At 40.4% G+C, this 20,798-nt stretch overlaps 1 long non-coding RNA gene across 1 annotated transcript; it reads left to right on the top strand.

Moving 5' to 3' along the window:
- Positions 1–333: 333 nt before the first annotated feature.
- On the top strand, positions 334–19,065 carry LOC131901801 (uncharacterized). Its single transcript, XR_009376882.1, has 3 exons — positions 334–447; positions 17,790–17,860; positions 18,971–19,065. It is a non-coding gene; the product is annotated as an uncharacterized LOC131901801 (long non-coding RNA).
- The last annotated feature ends 1,733 nt before the right edge of the window (positions 19,066–20,798 follow it).

Raw genomic sequence — 20,798 nt, 5'->3', positions numbered from 1 at the left:
CTCACTTGGTAGCCCAGGCTCGCCTCGAACTCACAGAGATCCTCCTGGCTCTGCCTCCTGAGTGCTGGGATTAAAGGCATGCGCCACCACCGCCCGGCTGTTGCTCTTCTTTTAACAACATCACACTGACATGAGTTTAGGACCTGCCTAAACCAACAATGCAATTCATGCAGGAGTGTGCAGTGCACTCAGTGATCCTCCTGAAACACCACCGTGACTCTGATGACTATGCCTGGAGAATGGGTATGACATGGAGTTAACTGAAACAGACTCGTTTCCTCTATTTTCTACCATGAAACTGACGTACTGTCTCTGCTGTTAAATCATTTCCAGATTCCAATGTCTTGGAAAATAACCATCAACAGCACATGGTTGCTCCTGAGAATGCTGAAATACTGCAAGTCCAGGCAGACACTTCTGTAGATGTATCAGAAAGTGAAACAGAAGGTACTGTTGAAATGCATTAATCTCATTGGGTGACATACGGAAGTTGTAAATCATTATTGTATGATAGGAGGGAAAGATGATGACCTTAGCATTAGTTTCCTATATAGATAATGTTGACTTGTATAGTTCCTCAGTTGAAATTCAACCACACGATTTAAGAATGAAATGTAAATTCACCTTTTGCAAACAGTGAGTAACAAGAAACAGAGGAAAGGTGAGCTCAATCTTGTCTCTGTCACTGTCCCTTTACCTGGTGTAGGCAGGAATAGGTGAGGCAACCTCTCTGTTACTTTCTCCCAGACACCTGCAATGTGATGAAGTGAATGTAAACAAGCTCAAGATTGACATGGTTTTTGTCAAAACTGTCAAGAGTTAGCACAAAATTTCATACAGATAACAGCATTTCTGGTCTGACCAAAGGGGATTCGATCTCTGGAGTAGTGTGTCACACCCTGTGCTTATGGGAAAGAACAGAGACAAGGTCATGGAAGGAGGTTTCTGTGTTCTTCCTTTTCAAAGGCATCATGGTAGTCTTGTCAGGTATAATATTCTTGCGTTCATCTCTGTCATTTGAAGGCAGTCTTTCAACACTTAGTGCTCATCAGCATTTATCACTACCAAGTGTCCAAGCCTGTCACTGTGCTTAGTAGCTCTCCATGGAATTTGTGCATAAGTTACTTTCCCTGTTTGTGTGATGAAATACTATGACCCAAACATGCCAAAGAAGGAGTGCTAGTCTTCCCATGACACCATGAGTATGGTGTGCATATTTGCTGAGCAGCCATAGATACAGGAGTCTGAGGCAGAGGTCCAGTGCAACAGAAATAGAGAAAAGGAGTGTTTCTTTATGCTCAGCTCACCTTCTCATTCTACAGTCATGGATCTCAATCCCAGGAATAATGCACTAACAGCTGAACCATTTGCTACCTCAGTTAACCTTGTCAAGATAGTGCCATGCAGGCATCACCAGAGCCCTGACCTTGTCACATGACTACTGATATTTGCCATCACAATGCCCACAAACAGTTTGGAGATTCAGTCTACGATAAAGCCAGTCTCTCTGGTGAGGTACAACTTGCTCCTGTGCATTCAAATGTATATATAAATTTCTTACCAAGTGGTCCTGGTGATACAGAATAAGCAGATCCTGTCACTGGTTCCCCTGGGACATTTGTAGTAGTGGCTTCTTGGTCTTCTGTTGATCATTTAGGCCATCTTTAAAGGAAAACCAAAGGTTAGACAGCTAAATAACTAGCAGGCTTCTCTAGTACGGCCTCATTACAACACTGGCAATGTCCTGACAAGTAAAGACCTCATATATGTCTTTAGCTTTTACCAGTTTATGTTCCTTGACTTTAAGTGTCATGCTAGGTGATTTCAGTCAAGGGAGGTTTCAGGCTGATATCTATCATGGAACCTTTGACTTAATGGATGAGAAAGGGTCTGCCCTTTGGGTGATCTTTCATGCTTTTAGAGGCATCCTTGCTTCAGCCTCCAATATGCAGAGACTGAGTTTGTGAGTTTCCCTAAAATACTGCCCATGTTCCTCATAATATAGGGTATAGACCCAAGGGGATCAGCTCTCCAGACACCTATAGGAGGTGTCTGTCCCCTATGCTGTCAGTACTCAAATCTCTCACTCTTGTCCTGGTCTCACTTGTCTCTTCTTTCCTGGGGACATGAGCCGATGCTCTAAGGAGTCTCTCTTCTCTAAGGGGCTTTACTTTTTCTACTTCAGTAGACTCACAGCCCAGGCCCATCCGAACTATGTCTGCTTCTCTTGGATTCTCTCATTCTGCAGCTTTTTTTTTTAAAAAAACTTCCTATTGTGCACTATATCTGTAGGTTCAATACATACTGTCCTCTTCTGACCTGTGTGTGGCAGAGAGACAGGATTCTACTTCTAGCCCCTCAACTTTCAATTTCCATTCTTGTTACATCTTGCTGACCTCTCTTTCTCTCCAGCCACTTCTCTTTCATTATTGGCATGTTTCTTGGTCTGGAAAACCTTGGAGGCCTATGTGGTCCACTTTTCCAGTTACTTTATTGGTTATTTTGTACACTGGAAAACGTTTTCCAGGCAATGTGGATTAATTCCCACACTATTCTCATCTTGTCCTGGGTGTTCTAGGTCTTTCTGTAATCATTTATTGTCTCACAAACTCATGAGATTGAAAAGATCAGTGGAGAGAACAGAAAAGAACCCTTTTCAGAAATACATGTCTGGAAAATCAGTTGACTCTCTAGAAAGGGTATGGATCAGACCTTTATTACATGTACATAGGTAAAAGTCTGGTGCCCAGCTGAGGTTGATGAGAGTAGCAGTTATCCTATGCTTAAATCATCTCAGAGACTGATTGAACTCTGTGATTTTTATCATAAGGTTAGCTTTCAGTGGTTGGTGTATAGCAGTAAAAGCACTTGTTGTAAAGACTGAGATCAATACTTTAAACCTGGAATCTACATGTTTGACTGAGAGAACCAGGTACAGAAGGTTCACTTCTGCTAGAGCACTGCCAGCTATTGAGCCTCCCAAATATAATAAATGTAAAAATAAATTTTTTGAAACATTTATTTAATCTTTACATGATATAACTATTCTTTTACACTGCTTTAGATTCAGATTCCCTAGAAAGAAAAATATATCTGTTCCTCATTTCTCTCCAGACATGCACGGGGCCTTAATTTGTCCTCCTGGAAGACAGTCCAGCAACAACCCAACCATATTTTCCATTAGATTTAGTTGCGATGGAAGAATCTTCTTGTACACTGTAAAGATTTGTCACTTGAATTGATTTAATAAAAGGATAATTGGCCAGTAGCCAGGCAGGGTGACCAAACTAAGAATGCTGGAAAGAGGAAGGGCAAAGTCAGGAGTCCCAAGCGAGACCCAGAGGAAGCAAGATGAGAATGCTGTATGGAGAAAGGTACCAAGCCACGTGGCTGCCTATAGATAAAAATTATGGGTTAATATAAGTGAAAGAGCAAGTTACTAATAAGCCTAAGCTACCAGCCAAGCATTTGTAAATAATATTAAGCCTCTGAGTAAATTAATTAAAAAACAACTGCTGAACATTTGGGTGTTGGTGATGGAATAGAAAAGTCTGATTACAATTAATCCCATGTACTAAGTCCATGCGTTTTATCCACATCAATCAAAAATGCCCTGCAAATAATAATAAGTCCTGTGAGCTGAGACTCACTTTCTTTCCCCTAGTGTACCGTGAAATTTTTACCAGTGCCACTTCACCACACAACATAGAAAACCCACCAACAAGGATGGTGAAGGTAAGAGGCCTCCCCTTGCCTTAGGTAGAAAGGTTACCTCAGTGGTCCCCTTGTGTTTCAGTGGGTATCACATTTCATTCATTAAACTGATCTGAGTCATCACAGACATTAGAGAGTTTATTTAGGAAGAGAAGGGAATGGAACTGTACCAACTTGGTCTTGATCAAGACAGCACACATCACAATGTGGAACAACTTTGTGTCCTGCTTTATGAGTGATCACATCAAGGTGGGTGCCTCTAGTTTACACCAGTCCTCATGGTTGAAAGATCCTCTGAACATGCTCAAGCTGGACACACTAGGCTTCCAATCATATACTCAAGTTCTTTGTAAACCATAGTCTAGAAACAGAAAATACCTTAGTGAAACATAAAAGTTTTTATAGATGGTATGTGATATAGGTTTTGCAACCCTCTCTAGGCCAGATAGGTTTACTTGATCTTCCATTGAATAAGAAAAAGTATGCCCACTACTAGTTTGTATCACAAAGGACAGAGTCCCAGATCTCTGTGACATCATCAAATAATGTACCCATTAATATAGTCTCTTTGTTACTGTTCTTCACTGTCCTGATTTCAATCACTCGATGTTAAGGGGAAAAAGGCTTTTTAGACATTACTCAGCATGATCATGGCATTAAATATTTTCTTTCCTATTGATTGCAGGTGGCGTCTAAGAAACACAGATGTGGTATGTATTATGGGATCACTTTCCTAAGACACACCTTAGGTGGGAATTGTGAAAACATTGGTTGTATTTTGTGTGATACACCACTGTGATGTGAGATACCGAACGATATGAGAATTGTTGTGTTAGATTTTTTTCTTAGTTTCTTTTAAAGGCAAGGGCCACACCAAGTAAGTAATCACGGATATGTCTATGGTTCTTGTGTTCAACAGTAATCCTTTGTTATTTGAGGGTATTGTACTTCAATTCTTGTTTAAATCTGTTTTTCCCCCAAAAGTAGGATGGCTTTTTCACAACCCAATTTCCAGTTACAGATATGTAAATTGAAAATCAGAATACAGGTAAACTACAAAAATGTGTTCAAACCTCATCTCAGATATGCAGGGTCAGTTACATGCTTGTGTTCCTTCATAAATGAGTTAACCAGAACTCAAGAGGTAGTGATGAGGGTCCTTAGCTGTGCATCTTAAGAGCCACTTCTTACCTCATCAAGGGCACAATAATCCCCTTGGAGAGGTCTGCCTTTTTACATCTGCCTGCAGTAAGGCAAATTGATAGGGATCCCAAACACTGCAATGACTGCTGTAGTGGTTAGAAGTCCTAGGAAGTGTCATTCAGCATGCAGCAGACAGTCACTGCTTTGAAAGGTAGAGAAGCACAGAGCTTCTTTTAAGATGACAGAGTCCCAAAATTAAATAAAGGACATGGGACAGTGGGATGGATATTTCTAAAATGTGTTTTGGATCTGGAGAGAAGCATGAACAAATTAGACAACAGAAGCATGGGCCCAAAGAGGAACACAATTTAAGGACAATGTGCACTGAGAACTGCAATCACCAACTGGAGGTTGATGTGTACTAACTCATTCTCTGAGAATACATTGCTTTTGGGGGCGGGGTACAGGGACTCACAGTTTGTCCTTTTCTATACTGGAACTACCTACTTATGTACCATACTGGCCTAGAACTCACAGAGCTTCACCTCCTCTGCCTACAGAGAACTGTTATGAAAGTAGTGCACTCCATATCCAGTGGGAATACATCTTTAAATGTATTGGTTGGGTACACTCTGCTCCATGTGTTTTTCCTCTCAGGGTTGGTCAGTCCCCATGATTTGAAGGTGAGCACTCATTAGGTACATGTGTTCAGCAGGGAAACACAACACTGTCACACTGCCATGAATTTAGGACTTGCCTACACCACCAATGCAGTGCATGCAGGAGTGTGCAGTGCACTCAGTGATCCTCCTGAAACACCACCGTGACTCTGATGACGGTGCCTGGAGAAAGGGCATGACATGGAGTGTACTAAAACAGACTGGTTTCCTCTATATTCTGCCATGAAACTGACATAACTGTCTCTGCTGTTAATGCATTCTAGTTTCCAAAATTAAAAGGATATTCTTTTGGAGAGGCACAGTTTTTCCAACACATGTTGAAGTACCTCAAGTCCAGCGTGGCACTTCTGCACATATGACACCGAGTGAAACAGAAGGTACTGTTGAAATGCATTAATCTCATTGGGTGACATACGGTAGTTGTAAATCATTATTGTATGATAGGAGGGAAAGATGATGACCTTAGCATTAGTTTCCTATGTAGATAATGTTGACTTGTATAGTTCCTCAGTTGAAATTCAACCACATGATTTAAGAATAAAATGTAAATTCACCTTTTGCAAACATTGAGTAACAGGAAACAGAGGAAAGGTGAGCTCAACCTTGTCTCTGTCACTGTACCTTGATCTGGTTTAGGCAACCTCTCTGTTACTTTCTCCCAGACACCTGCAATGTGATGAACTGAATGTAAACAAGCTCAAGATTGACATGGTTTTTGTCAAAACTGTCAAGAGTTAGCACAAAATTTCATACAGATGACAGCATTTCTGGTCTGACCAAAGGGGATTTGGTCCCTGGAGTAGTGTGTCACACCCTGTGCTTATGGGAAAGAACAGAGACAAGGTCATGGAAGGAGGTTTCTGTGTTCTTCCTTTTCAAAGGCATCATGGTAGTCTTGTCAGGTATAATATTCTTGCATTCATCTCTGTCATTTGAAGGCAGTCTTTCAACACTTAGTGCTCATCAGCATTTATCACTACCAAGTGTCCAAGCCTGTCACTGTGCTTAGTAGCTCTCCATGGAATTTGTGCATAAGTTACTTTCCCTGTTTGTGTGATGAAATACTATGACCCAAACATGCCAAAAAAGGAGTGCTAGTCTTCCCATGACACCATGAGTATGGTGTGCATATTTGCTGAGCAGCCATAGATACAGGAGCCTGAGGCAGATGTCCAGTGCAACAGAAATAGAGAAAAGGTGTGTTTCTTTATGCTCTATGGTGATATTTTATTTGTATTAAAATGTTATTTGTATGTTAATAAATAAAGTTGCCCGGGGGTCAGAGCTATTAGCAAGCCATAGGAAGGCAGGGCAGTGGTGGCGTATACTTGTAATCCCAGCACTTGCTATGCAGAGCTGGGTAAGTCTCTGTGTGTTCAGGGATACAGCCATTATTGGACACACATGCCTTTAATCTCAATACCAAGCAAGGAAAACCTGGAGGCCTATACAGACAGGCCGTGATGAGGCAGTGATGTGGTTGGGTTTACAACCAATGAGAAGGCAGAACAGGAACACTATATAAAGACATTAACACAGGGGTAGTGAGTTCGGAGAGGTAGGACCACTGCAGGAGGAAGGGTAAGGTTTTAGCTCTTAGCTCTGACCTCTTGGCTTTCTTCTTTGCATTGGTTCTGTGTTTCTTATTTAATAAGAAGGTTGGTTACATCTACATTTGGCGCCCAACGTGACAAGAATCCATTAAAAACCGCTTGGCTTGGCTTGGCGGCAGGTCCGGTTTCCGGCCTGGGCGGCCTGGCTGCCTAGCTCGGGCCCAGGCCTGACTGACCAGCAGCTGGAGCTACTTGCAACTGCTACAAACATCTCAGGCCTGCCCTGCCGAATAGGGCCCATACCCGTAAAGCCAAGGCTTGACTCGGCTCAAGCTGCTACTTTCTCTCTCTCTCTCTCTCTCTCTCTCTCTCTCTCTCTCTCTCTCTCTCTCTCTCTCTGGATTCACACCTCGAACACCAGGAAGCTGTTTTGAAATTCCCTGGGATTCTACTGTTCTACCCAGACTTGGTAAGTCAATTAACATATCTATTTAAAAGAGAATTTTTTTTCTACATTAAAAAAAATGGGCTTTATGTGTGCATTGGAAGAAAATTGGACTTTGTTTGAAATTTTAGGCACTCTGACAATGGAACAACTATATGAAAAGGTTAATATTGATCGAATTATTTAGTTTATTACTTTTCTTATCCTCATTTTACTATTTAAAAAGATAGTCAATTTAAGTACCAGGATAACAGTCTTAGAAAAACCTATTAAACTAGTAAAAATGAATTATAGAGAAATTCAAACTCAGACAGAAGAAATAAACAGTGAAGTTGTTTCAAAATTGGATCATAAGGTTACAGAAAGAAAGCCAGTTTTCACACAATCACCCTTAATTTATCCGGTAGCGGTACAGCAGCTACCTGATGAAGAGAATGAACAAAATACTTGGGCTCCAATTAAAATGTTAGACTTACGAAGATTTAAGGAGGCAATAGCATCTTATGGCATGCACTCCCCATATGTAAAGCAAATGTTAAACAACTGGTCAACTAGTAATAGGATTATAACAAAGGACTGGCGGGAATTGGCACAGGCTGTTCTTGAACCTGGACAACATCTCCAGTGGAAAATGTGGTTCAATAATGAGGCTAAAAATATAGAAAAACAATGGAGGGATAGCGGAATACAAGTCTGTCAGGATCAGCTTATTGGAGAAGGCCAATATGCTTCAGTAGAAACACAAAGTTTATATGATGTCCAAACCCTAGTTCTATGTTGAACGGCAGCTTTGAATGCATGGGACAGAGTTGAAGAACCAGGAAAAAAAACTGAGTCATTTACAAAGGTTATACAGGGCCCAAAAGAATCTTTCACAGATTTCTTACAAAGATTGACTTCAGCAGTACAGAAAATGGTCCCGAATTCAGAGGCTAGTCAGATAATAATTGATTCTTTGGCCTTTGAGAATGCAAATGCAGCATGCAAAAGGATAATCAGGCCATTAAAGGCAAGATCTGCACCTTTGGAAGATTGTATTAGAGATACAGTTAATGTTGAGGCTTATGACCATGATGATATGTGGGTAGGAAAAGCAATTTCAAAAGGTTTGAGCAATGTTAGATGTTTTGGATGTGGAAAGTATGAAATTTATATCAAAATTTACAAGATTAATATATATAGATATATATATTTTAAACATTGTTAAGATATAAATGGTCATATAGAGTACTAACTAATTCTAAAAAGCCACATATATAGTCTTTGTGTTCGAGTCTCTTATCAGTTTTTTGCAGGAAATCATGGTCAGGCCTAACATCAACTGAAGTCTCCAGGAAGAAGATGGGGCCCCACAACAACAACAATTCCACATGGACAATAATAACATCACTAAGCTGACAAACATCATCTACAGATCAGCTTTGAACTACAAAGTGCTCAGAGCAATTTTGAGAGCGCTAGCTGAGATGATCCAGTCTCAAAGACTACTTGAATAAGGATTTGAGATAAACCCTGAACTTTGGCATTATACACAGAATGGATAATGAAGGATATAGTTACCTTTCCTAGAATTTGACAACTAACCTAAAATTTTTCTTTCAGGATAAAGATAACTTCGCCCATACCCAGCAGGAAGCAATTTCAAGAATACGACACCCACATTCCTAAAGAGGTGGTGTGGGGTGGTTGGTTTTTTTGGTCTTTTAGGTCTTTTAATGGGTTTTGGGTCTGGGATAATTTTCATTGATTAGGGGGGTTGGTTATAAGTTTATGTAAAGGGTGAGGAAAAGGTCTAAGCAAAGGAGATTAGATTTAAGGTTCTTATTAAAAAAAGAGAGAAAGAAAGAAAGAAAAAAATGTAAATACTTTACATTGGATTGCATTGTTTTATAGTGTATATAAATTATATATATTGAAATTGATATTATTAGAAAATGCTATATGTATATTTCTAATTGTACCGTTCATTTAACAATGTAATGCAATTTTCTAATCCTTGAATGTTGTTATTACCAACTATTAGGATATAAAGAAATGAAAGTTAGTAGTTAGACATTATAATAGAACTTGTAGTTATATTAGGTATGTTTTCAAGATTGAGTAGATATATTTTAGATAGGTTATCTTCAAACCCTTCAGAGATCTACAGAATATGGCATTTAAAATGTTTTAATAACTTAGAAAAATTTTCTTTTTTGTTATGACTATGAGACATGTCGGCTCCTGACAGTACCAATCTACTTCAGAGAAAATATGGGCATTGAAAAAACTGTAATTGGAGTTAACTTTCATTGTAGCAAAAGTTAGCCACTGGACAACAAAGTATCCTCGAATCAACTGTTGACAAACAGGACAGACAAGACACGAAACAAAGGACTACTGATTCTTGTCAAAACAAGAGTGGTTATGGCTTTATTAAAAGGCATCTTCTGAGGCCAGGACAATATGGCACCATCCCTGAAGTGGCCTTCGTAATCCGGGAAAGGTACAGTGCCCTTTTCTTCGAAGGCAGCTGAACAGGCAGTGGGCCGATGGCTTCTGATGTGTAATGGGGAGGTAGCTGAAACAGTTATTCTTGAAGAGTAATTAAGCTCACACCTCTCAACAGAAGAATGGCATTTAATAGAGGGATGTGGAGAAGAACGGGATGCTGAAATGAAGCCACATACACACATAGCCAAGAAGAATGGACAGCTGAATTCAAAAAACATCAACAATTTCCAGAATTTAAAATCCTGAATCATGACATGAAACTAGTGGAATTCAGGTATTTCTGGTATATAGACTGCTCTCACCCAATGTGAGGTTGAACTGTTGACCTTGTGTACATTCTACTTTACAAATGAGTCTGTCAGATACGCTAAGCCTATAGGCTGAAAATGATGCCCCAACACTGCGGAGAAACCTCAGATGATTGTCCAGGCAGCTGGCTGTTTCTGTCAACTCACAAGTTTTTGGAAGTTGCTTGCATATACTTCCTGTTTTTATTTTTTTGTTAGCTAATACTATTTCCTTCTTGGGTCTCTGAGGGAGTTGAAGATTAGTTAGTTATAGTTGACGATTAATTAGGATAGAAAATAAATTAGATGCAATAGAATAGATAATGGAATTATTTTCTCTGAATTCGTCAAATACAAATGAACTAGACATTGTTTAGGTATTTATTACTTGTATATATTGTATATAGTTATTGTACTTTTGTATATAGTTTTTCTTATGTTAGTTATAAGCTTTTTCTTTTTCCTTTTTATTAAAATAGAAAAGGGGAAATATGGTGATATTTTATTTGTATTAAAATGTTATTTGTATGTTAATAAATAAAGTTGCCCGGGGGTCAGAACTATTAGCAAGCAATAGGAAAGCAGGGCAGTGGTGGCGTATACTTGTAATCCCAGCACTTGGTATGCAGAGCTGGGTAAGTCTCTGTGTGTTCAGGGATACAGCCGTTATTGGACACACATGCCTTTAATCTCAATACCAAGCAAGGAAAACCTGGAGGCCTATACAGACAGGCCGTGACGAGGCAGTGATGTGGTTGGGTTTACAACCAATGAGAAGGCAGAACAGGAACACTATATAAAGACATTAACACAGGGGTAGTGAATTCTGAGAGGTAGGACCACTGCAGGAGGAAGGGTAAGGTTTTAGCTCTTAGCTCTGACCTCTTGGCTTTCTTCTTTGCATTGGTTCTGTGTTTCTTATTTAATAAGAAGGTTGGTTACATCTACAATGCTCAGCTCACCTTCTCCTTCTACAGTCATGGATCTCAGTCCCAGGAATAATGCACTAACAGCTGAACCATTTGCTACCTCAGTTAACCTTGTCAAGATAATGCCATGCAGGCATCACCAGAGCCCTAACCCTATCAGTTGACTACTGATATTTGCCATCACAATGCCCACAAACAGTGGTGATAGTTTGGGGTTTCAATCTATGATAAAGCCAGTCTCTGGTGAGGGACAACCTGTGCCTGGGCATTCAAATATACATTTGAAGCACATACAAAATGGTCCTGGTGATAAAGAATGAGCAGATCCTGTTCCCGGCTCCCTTGGGACATTGGTAGTAGTGCCTGCTAGGTCCTCTGTGGACTATTTAGTCACTCCATGTAGGACATCGCAGACTGCTAAGTAGTTAGCAGGTTTCTCTAGCAACACTAGCCTCCTTCTTACCTTAGCAATGTCCTGAAAGTAGAAGCCTCATGTGTGCCGTTAGCTCTAAGCAGTCTATGCTCCTTAACTTATCTGGCATTCTGTGTAATTTGAGTCAAAGAGGGTTATAGGGTGATGTCCTTCTTTGATCCTTTAAATTAATGGATGACATATGGAGAAAGGATCTGCCCTCTGGGTGATCTTTGATGCTTTTAGAGGCACCCTTGCCTCAGCCTCCAATATGCAGAGACTGAGTTTGTGAGTTTCCCTAAAATACTGCCCATGTTCCTCAGAATAAAGTGTATGGACAGGAGAGGATCAGCTCTCTATGCACCATAATGTGTGTCTGTTCCTTACGCTGTCAGTACTCGAGTCTCTCACTTTGGCATGGGCTGACTTGTCTCTTCTTTCCTGCAGACATGAGCTTATGCTCTAAGGAGTCTCTCTTCTCTAAGTGGCTTCCCTGTCACTTCTTCAGTAGCTCACCGCCCAGACTTATCAGAACTATGTCTGCTCCCCTAGGATTCTCTCATTCTGCAGATTTTTTTTGCTCTCTCTCATAGACTATAACTGTGGATTCAGTGTATAGTGCCTGCTTCTGAGCTGTGTGTGACAGAGAAACAGGATTCCTCTTCTAGTCCCTACCTTTCTGTCTCTCTTCTTATGATCTCCTGCCCCTATCCTTCCCCAGCCACTTCTCTTTCATAATTACCACAGAAGCTTACGTGGTTCCTTTTTTGTGTAACCTTATTGTGGGTTCTCCGTACTGCAACACATCGTCCATGCAATGGGTCCTAAGTCCCAGATATGTCTTTATTCTCAGTCCCAGGTGTTCTAGGTCTTTCTGTAATCACTAAATGTCAGTTTCTCACAAAGCTCATGAGATTGAAAAGTTCCTTGGCAGAGATTAGAAAAGAACCCTTTTAAGAAAAAAATGCCTAGAAAGGCAGTTGAGTCTCTAGTAAAGGTGTGGATCAGATCTGTACTACATGTACATAGGTAAAAGTCTGCAGGTGGCCACCTGAAGCTGAAGAGAGTGGCCATTGCCCTACACTGAAAATCATCTCAGGGGCTGATTGTACTCTGTGGTTTTTATCGTAAGATTGGTTTTAGGGGGCCAGTGAGAACTTAGCAGTAAAGGCACTTGCTGTAAAGACTAGATCAATACTTTGAGCCTGGAACCTACATGGTTGACTGAGAGAACTAGGTAGAGAGGTTGACATCTGCTAGAGCACTGCCAGCTGTTGAGCCTCCCAAACAGAATAAGTATAAAAAGAAAATTTTGAATGATTCATTTCATCTTTACACCATATAATAGATTCTTTTACACTGCTTTAGATTACCATTCCCTGCAAAAAAAAATCTGCTCCTTATTTCTCTCCAGAGCTACTCTCTGCCTTTATTTGTCTTCTTGGAAGGCAGTCCTGCAACAACCCAACCATATTGTTCATTAGTTTTAGTAAGATGTACCAAGTCTATTTGCTTTTACTCACATCAAGCAAAGATCCCCTGTAAATAATAATAAGTACTGTGAGCTGAAATTCGCTTTCTTTACCCTAGTGCCTTCTACCAGTGCCACTTCACCACACAACAAAGAAAACCTACCAACAAGGATGGTGAAGGTAAGAGGCCTTCCCTTGCCTGAGGTAGAAAGGTTACCTCAGTGGTCCCCTTGTGTTTCAGAGGGTATCACATTTCATTCATTAAACTGATCTGAGTCATCACGGACATTAGAGAGTTTATTTAGGAAGAGGAGGGAATGGAACTGTACCAACTTGGTCTTGATCAAGACAGCACACATCACAATGTGGAACAACTTTGTGTCCTGCTTTATGAGTGATCCCATCAAGGTGGGTGCCTCTAGTTTACACCAGTCCTCATGGGTGAAAGATTCTCTGAACATCCTCAAGCTGGACACTAAGCTTCCAACCATATACTCAAGTTTTTTGTAAACCATAGTCTAGAAACGGAAAATACCTTAGTGAAACATAAAAGTTTTTATAGATGGTATGTGATACAGGTTTTGCAACCCTCTCTAGGCCAGATAGGTTTACCTAATCTGCCATTGAATAAGAAAAAGTATGCCCACTACTAGTTTGTATCACAAAGGACAGAGTCCCAGATCTCTGTGACATCATCAAATAATGTACCCATTAATATAGTCTCTTTGTTACTGCTCTTCTCTGTCCTGATTTCAATCACTCGGTGTTAAGGGGAAAAAGGCTTTGTAGACATTACTCAGCATGATCATGGCATTAAATATTTTCTTTCCTATTGATTGCAGGTGGCGTCTAAGAAACACAGATGTGGTATGTATTATGGGATCATTTTCCTAAGACACAACTTAGGTGGGAATTGTGAAAACATTGGTTGTATTTTGTGTGATACACCACTGTGATGTGAGATACCGAACGATATGAGAATTGTTGTGTTAGATTTTTTTCTTAGTTTCTTTTAAAGGCAAGGGCCACACCAAGTAAGTAATCATGGATATGTCTATGGTTCTTGTGTTCAACAGTAATCCTTTGTTATTTGAGGGTATTGTACTTCAATTCTTGTTTAAATCTGTTTTTCCCCCAAAAGTAGGATGGCTTTTTCACAACCCAATTTCCAGTTACAGATATGTAAATTGAAAATCAGAATACAGGTAAACTACAAAAATGTGTTCAAACCTCATCTCAGATATGCAGGGTCAGTTACATGCTTGTGTTCCTTCATAAATGCGTTAACCAGAACTCAAGAGGTAGTGATGAGGGTCCTTAGCTGTGCATCTTAAGAGCCACTTCTTACCTCATCAAGGGCACAATAATCCCCTTGGAGAGGTCTGCCTTTTTACATCTGCTTGCAGTAAGGCAAATTGATAGGGATCCCAAACACTGCAATGACTGCTGTAGTGGTTAGAAGTCCTAGGAAGTGTCATTCAGCATGCAGCAGACAGTCACTGCTTTGAAAGGTAGAGAAGCACAGAGCTTCTTTTAAGATGACAGAGTCCCAAAATTAAATAAAGGACATGGGACAGTGGGATGGATATTTCTAAAATGTGTTTTGGATCTGGAGAGAAGCATGAACAAATTAGACAACAGAAGCATGGGCCCAAAGAGGAACACAATTTAAGGACAATGTGCACTGAGAACTGCAATCACCAACTGGAGGTTGATGTGTACTAACTCATTCTCTGAGAATACATTGCTTTTGGGGGCGGGGTACAGGGACTCACAGTTTGTCCTTTTCTATACTGGAACTACCTACTTATGTACCATACTGGCCTAGAACTCACAGAGCTTCACCTCCTCTGCCTACAGAGAACTGTTATGAAAGTAGTGCACTCCATATCCAGTGGGAATACATCTTTAAATGTATTGGTTGGGTACACTCTGCTCCATGTGTTTTTCCTCTCAGGGTTGGTCAGTCCCCATGATTTGAAGGTGAGCACTCATTAGGTACATGTGTTCAGCAGGGAAACACAACACTGTCACACTGCCATGAATTTAGGACTTGCCTACACCACCAATGCAGTGCATGCAGGAGTGTGCAGTGCACTCAGTGATCCTCCTGAAACACCACCGTGACTCTGATGACGGTGCCTGGAGAAAGGGCATGACATGGAGTGTACTAAAACAGACTGGTTTCCTCTATATTCTGCCATGAAACTGACATAACTGTCTCTGCTGTTAATGCATTCTAGTTTCCAAAATTAAAAGGATATTCTTTTGGAGAGGCACAGTTTTTCCAACACATGTTGAAGTACCTCAAGTCCAGCGTGGCACTTCTGCACATATGACACCGAGTGAAACAGAAGGTACTGTTGAAATGCATTAATCTCATTGGGTGACATACGGTAGTTGTAAATCATTATTGTATGATAGGAGGGAAAGATCATGACCTTAGCATTAGTTTCCTATGTAGATAATGTTGACTTGTATAGTTCCTCAGTTGAAATTCAACCACATGATTTAAGAATAAAATGTAAATTCACCTTTTGCAAACATTGAGTAACAGGAAACAGAGGAAAGGTGAGCTCAACCTTGTCTCTGTCACTGTACCTTTACCTGGTGTAGGCAATCTCTCTGTTACTTTCTCCCAGACACCTGCAATGTGATGAACTGAATGTAAACAAGCTCAAGATTGACATGGTTTTTGTCAAAACTGTCAAGAGTTAGCACAAAATTTCATACAGATGACAGCATTTCTGGTCTGACCAAAGGGCATTCGGTCCCTGGAGTAGTGTGCTTATGGGAAAGAACAGAGACAAGGTCATGGAAGGAGGTTTCTGTGTTCTTCCTTTTCAAAGGCATCATGGTAGTCTTGTCAGGTATAATATTCTTGCGTTCATCTCTGTCATTTGAAGGCAGTCTTTCAACACTTAGTGCTCATCAGCATTTATCACTACCAAGTGTCCAAGCCTGTCACTGTGCTTAGTAGCTCTCCATGGAATTTGTGCATAAGGTACTTTCTCTGTTTGTGTGATGAAATACTATGACCCAAACATGCCAAAGAAGGAGTGCTAGTCTTCCCATGACACCATGAGTATGGTGTGCATATTTGCTGAGCAGCCATAGATACAGGAGTCTGAGGCAGAGGTCCAGTACAACAGAAATAAAGAAAAGGAGTGTTTCTTTATGCTCAGCTCACCTTCTCCTTCTACAGTCATGGATCTCAGTCCCAGGAATAATGCACTAACAGCTGAACCATTTGCTACCTCAGTTAACCTTGTCAAGATAATTCCATACAGGCATCCTCTGGGATCTGGACTCTATGAAGTTGACTACTGATGTTAAAGTGACTGCTAGATTCATTTTAGGGTTTTAACCTATGGTAAAGCCAATCTCTCTGGTATGGACAACCTTCTCCTTTCCATTCAAATGTACATATAAATAAAGGGCCTACAAAGTGGTTCTTGTGATGCAGTTTCTGTCCCTGGTTCCCTTGTGACATTTGTAGTAGTACCTCTTTTTTCATTTCATGACAATTTGTCTCTCTTTAAAGGACATCCGCAGGGTAAACCTCTAGATAGCTAGTAGGGTTCTCTAGTCTGGCTTCATTGCAGCACTAGCAATGTCTCTGACAATTAAGGATATAATGTATGGCTTTTGTTTTTTTTATTCTGTGTTCCTTTTATTGGCATGCATGTCAGATGTTTGAGTCAAGGAAGGTTAAAGCCTGATGTTTATCTTGGATACTTTGACTTAATGGATGAGAAAGTGTCTGCACTCTGGTCTGTCCTTAGTGCCAAAGCATTCTTGATTCATCCTCCAAGGCAGAGGCTGGGTTTGAGAGTTCTCCTAAAAGACTTCCCGTGTTCCTCAGGATAATAAAATGGATTTATGGAGATTGGCTATCTCTTGGTACCCATCTGGCCATAGGCTATGTCTGTTCTCTGTGTTTTCAGTACTTGAGTCTCTCACTCTTGGCATGATCCGGCCTGTCACATCTTTTCTGCAACATGAGCTTATAATCTAAGAAATCATTTTCCTCAAAGTGCCTTTATTATAGCTACTTGAGTAGGTTCACAGTCAAGGCTCATCAGAAACATGTCTGCTTCTCCTGGATTTTCTCACTGTACAAGTGGTCTGGTATAATCATAGACTAGCTCTGTAGGGTTAATGCACAGTGTTTATTGATTGTAAATTCAGACTCCTGCTTCTGAGCCATGTGTGCCAGAGACATGGGATTCCACTTCTAGCCCCCACCTTTCAATCTCCCTTATTCCTCTTGCCCCTATCCTTCTCCAACCACTTCTCCTCTTTCATAATTGTCATGTTGACTCAAGACAATAGGTCTGGCAAGCCATGGAGGCCTATGTGATCCCTTATACCTGTTACTTTATTATTGATGCTACATACCAGAACACATTGCCCATGCAATATGGCCTAACCCCCAAGCATGTCCCCAGCCTCAGCTCTTAGTGTCCTGGGCCTTTTTGTATTCATTATATGTCCCTCCCTCACAAAACTCATGAGACTAACAAAGTCACTGGGAGAGAACTGAACAGAAACCTTCTTGGGGACAATATGCCTAGAAAGGCACTTGAATCTCAGTAGGTAAAGTCTAGTGTAAATAGTAAGCAGTCCCGTGAACTGACAGTCACTTTCTGTCCCCCTAGTGTCCCATGAACCTCCTGACAATACAGTTTCACCAGTAAACCAGCAAAAGTCGTCAATGAGCATGGTCGAGGTAAAAGGGCCTTTTCTTTCTCTGAGGTAGAAAGGTTACCTCAGTGGTCCCCTTATGTTTCAATGGGTATCAAATTTAATTAAGAAACTGATCAGGTACATCATGTGGTGTTGTTTTTAAAGTGTATTTTGCCTGCATGTGTATATTTGTATCACGTGTGTACTTGGTGCCAAGAAGGGCAGAAGCACCATGTAGGTGCTGAAAATCAAATCCCAATATGAGCATGTATGTCTGTATGAGGGTATCACAAGCCGTGGAACTGGAGTTACAGACAGGTGTGAGCTGCCAAGTGGTACTGGGAATTGAACCCAGGTCCTCTGAAAGAGCAGCCAGTTCTCCTAACATCTGAGTCATATTTCCAGCCCAGTACATCATGTTTTTAAAGATCCTCATGTTGTTGGGCACACTAAGCTCCAGACACATCAAACTTTGGGTCATATGCTCAAATTATTTCTACCATAGTCCCTAGAAACAAAGAATATCTTAGTGAAAAATAAAAGTTTTCATGAGTTGGCTTTTTGGAACCCAGTCTGTATGGTGGGATGCCTTGCTCAGCTTTGATGCAGGGTGTGTGGGGGGGTGTAGGTCCTGACTCAACTGAATGTACCAGGCTTTGTTGACTCCCCATGGAAGGCCTTACCCTTTTGGAGGAGTGGATGAGAGGTAGGGTAGGAGTGGAGGGAGTCGGGGAAAGAAAGGAGAAGGGGAGTGGAAGGAGGGATGGAAGGGTGAACTGTGGTTGGTATGTAAACTGAAAAAAACTGTGAACAAAAAAAAAGAACAACAACATTGAAAGATGAAAAAATAAATAAAAATACAAGTTTTCACAGACGTTATGTGATGTAAGTTAAGGAACATTCAGTAGAGGCCAGACAGGTTATCCTGATCAGCCCTTGAATCAGAAAAAATTGTAAAAGATACTAGTCTTTAGCACAAAGTATAGAGTCCCAGATCTTCTGTTACATCATCAAATAAGGAGTCAATTAATATAGTCTCCACTTCACTACACTTTTATATCCTCATTATGTCAACTACGGAAGGATCAAAGATCTTTACAAATATTATTCAACATGATCTAATGTTAAATATTTTCTTTCCTTTCAATTACAGGTGCTATTTAATAAATGCAGACGTGGTATGTACTGTAGAATCACTCTCTAAGACACAATTTAGATGAGAACTGTGTAAATACTAGTTGTCTTTTATATGATACACCACTGTGATATAAGCCCCTAACTGATAATGAGAATTATATGTTTTTATATTTTTTTTAAGGAAATGACATCCCAAGTAACAAATCATGACCAGATGTCTATGGTTGTCATGTTCAACTGTGATTCCTTTAGTTATTTGAAGGATTTGTTCACCAAGTTGTGTCTAAATTTTTTTCCAAAGAAAATATTCCAGCTACCCAACCCAATTTCTAATTATGAGTTTGTAAATTGAAAAATCAGAATACAGTTTATCTACAAAAATGTATTCAAACTTGACCACAGCCATGCATGGTTGGGTTACATGCTTGCGTTCCTTTATAGACGAATAAATCAGAACTCAAGAGGTAGTGATGAGGGTCCTTAGCTGTGCATCTTAAGAGCCACTTCTCACCTCATCAAGAGCACAATAATCCCCTTGGAGAGGCCTGCCTTCTTACATCTGCCTGCTATAAGGCAAATCGATAGGGATCCCAAACACTGCAATGACTGCTGTAGTGGTTAGAAGTCCTACGAAGTGTCATTCAGCATGCAGCAGACAGTCACTGCTTTGAAAGGTAGAGAATCATAGTGCTTCTTTTAAGATGACAGAGTCCCAAAATTAAATAAAGGACATGGGACAGTGGGATGAATAGTTCAAAATGGATTTCTCTTAGATCTGACGTATTCCTGTAAGTTCTGGAGAAAAGCATTAACAGATTAGACAACATTGGCATGGGCACAAAGAGTCACAAAATTTAAGGACAGTATGCGCTAAGATTTCCAGTCATCATTCGTTTAATGATCTGTGCTGCATCATTATTCCAGCAATACATTTAAATTTTGTTTTTTTAATTATTAATATAATTTTATTAATTTTGAGATGTTTGTGCACTGTATTTCATCTTATTCATCCCTCATGACTCTTACTGTTCATAGATCCTCTCCCTTTTTACATTTTCCCAAATTTTATCCTTAAAAATAACTTGCTAGTTCATTTTGTGCTAAACATACTCAAACATGTAGGGGCATCCACTGAAACTGGGTTCACCTTGCAGGGACAACACCTTTAATTAAACTCTCCCTCCCTCACACAGAAGCCATAAATTACAAATAGCTTCTTAGTTAGGGGTGAGAAAGGCTTCTGAACCTCTCTTCCCTATAAGCCACAGTGTTGACCTCTTTGATCTTGTATGGGTCCTATGCGAGCAACCAACAGTATACTTGTAAAGGAGAGCTAGACTCTGAGCAGGAAGGCTACTTCCTGTCATGGGTAGTTAGACTCCATGTTGCCTATTCCGTTTTTGCTCTCGGTGCATTTACACAGGCAGCAGGGAAGAGTGCCACTGGGCATCATTCTATCCACATTGGTGGTGTCTGCATGCTCGGGCTCTCACTGGTGAACTAATGTGTTAAGTGGCACTCTTATGGGGATTGGCTTAGTACATGCCTATCATGTCTAAAAACCCGAGTTTTGTCCCAAGTACTCAATGTAATGTACCCAGGATTACACAGTCTGCAATCTTTGATTTAGAGTGGTAGATTCAAGAAAGACCAGCCTTTTCTAAAATAGTGAATTTTAGGCCAGCCTGGGCTAGAGGCCTTTTTCACCAACAAAACATAACAAACAATCAATGAAAAAACAAAAATAATAAACTGAAATAGAAGGTCTGTTGATGGAAGGAGAGTGTATAGAAACTGACTCTGCCAGTAGCAGGTTGACTGAATTGCAGAGGTTAGCCACATGC

This window comes from Peromyscus eremicus, unplaced genomic scaffold (assembly GCF_949786415.1).
Source record: "Peromyscus eremicus unplaced genomic scaffold, PerEre_H2_v1 PerEre#2#unplaced_415, whole genome shotgun sequence".
NCBI lineage: Eukaryota > Metazoa > Chordata > Mammalia > Rodentia > Cricetidae > Peromyscus > Peromyscus eremicus.
Note: the sequence above shows the minus strand (reverse complement) of the source record. Positions and strands in the feature narration are given on the sequence as shown.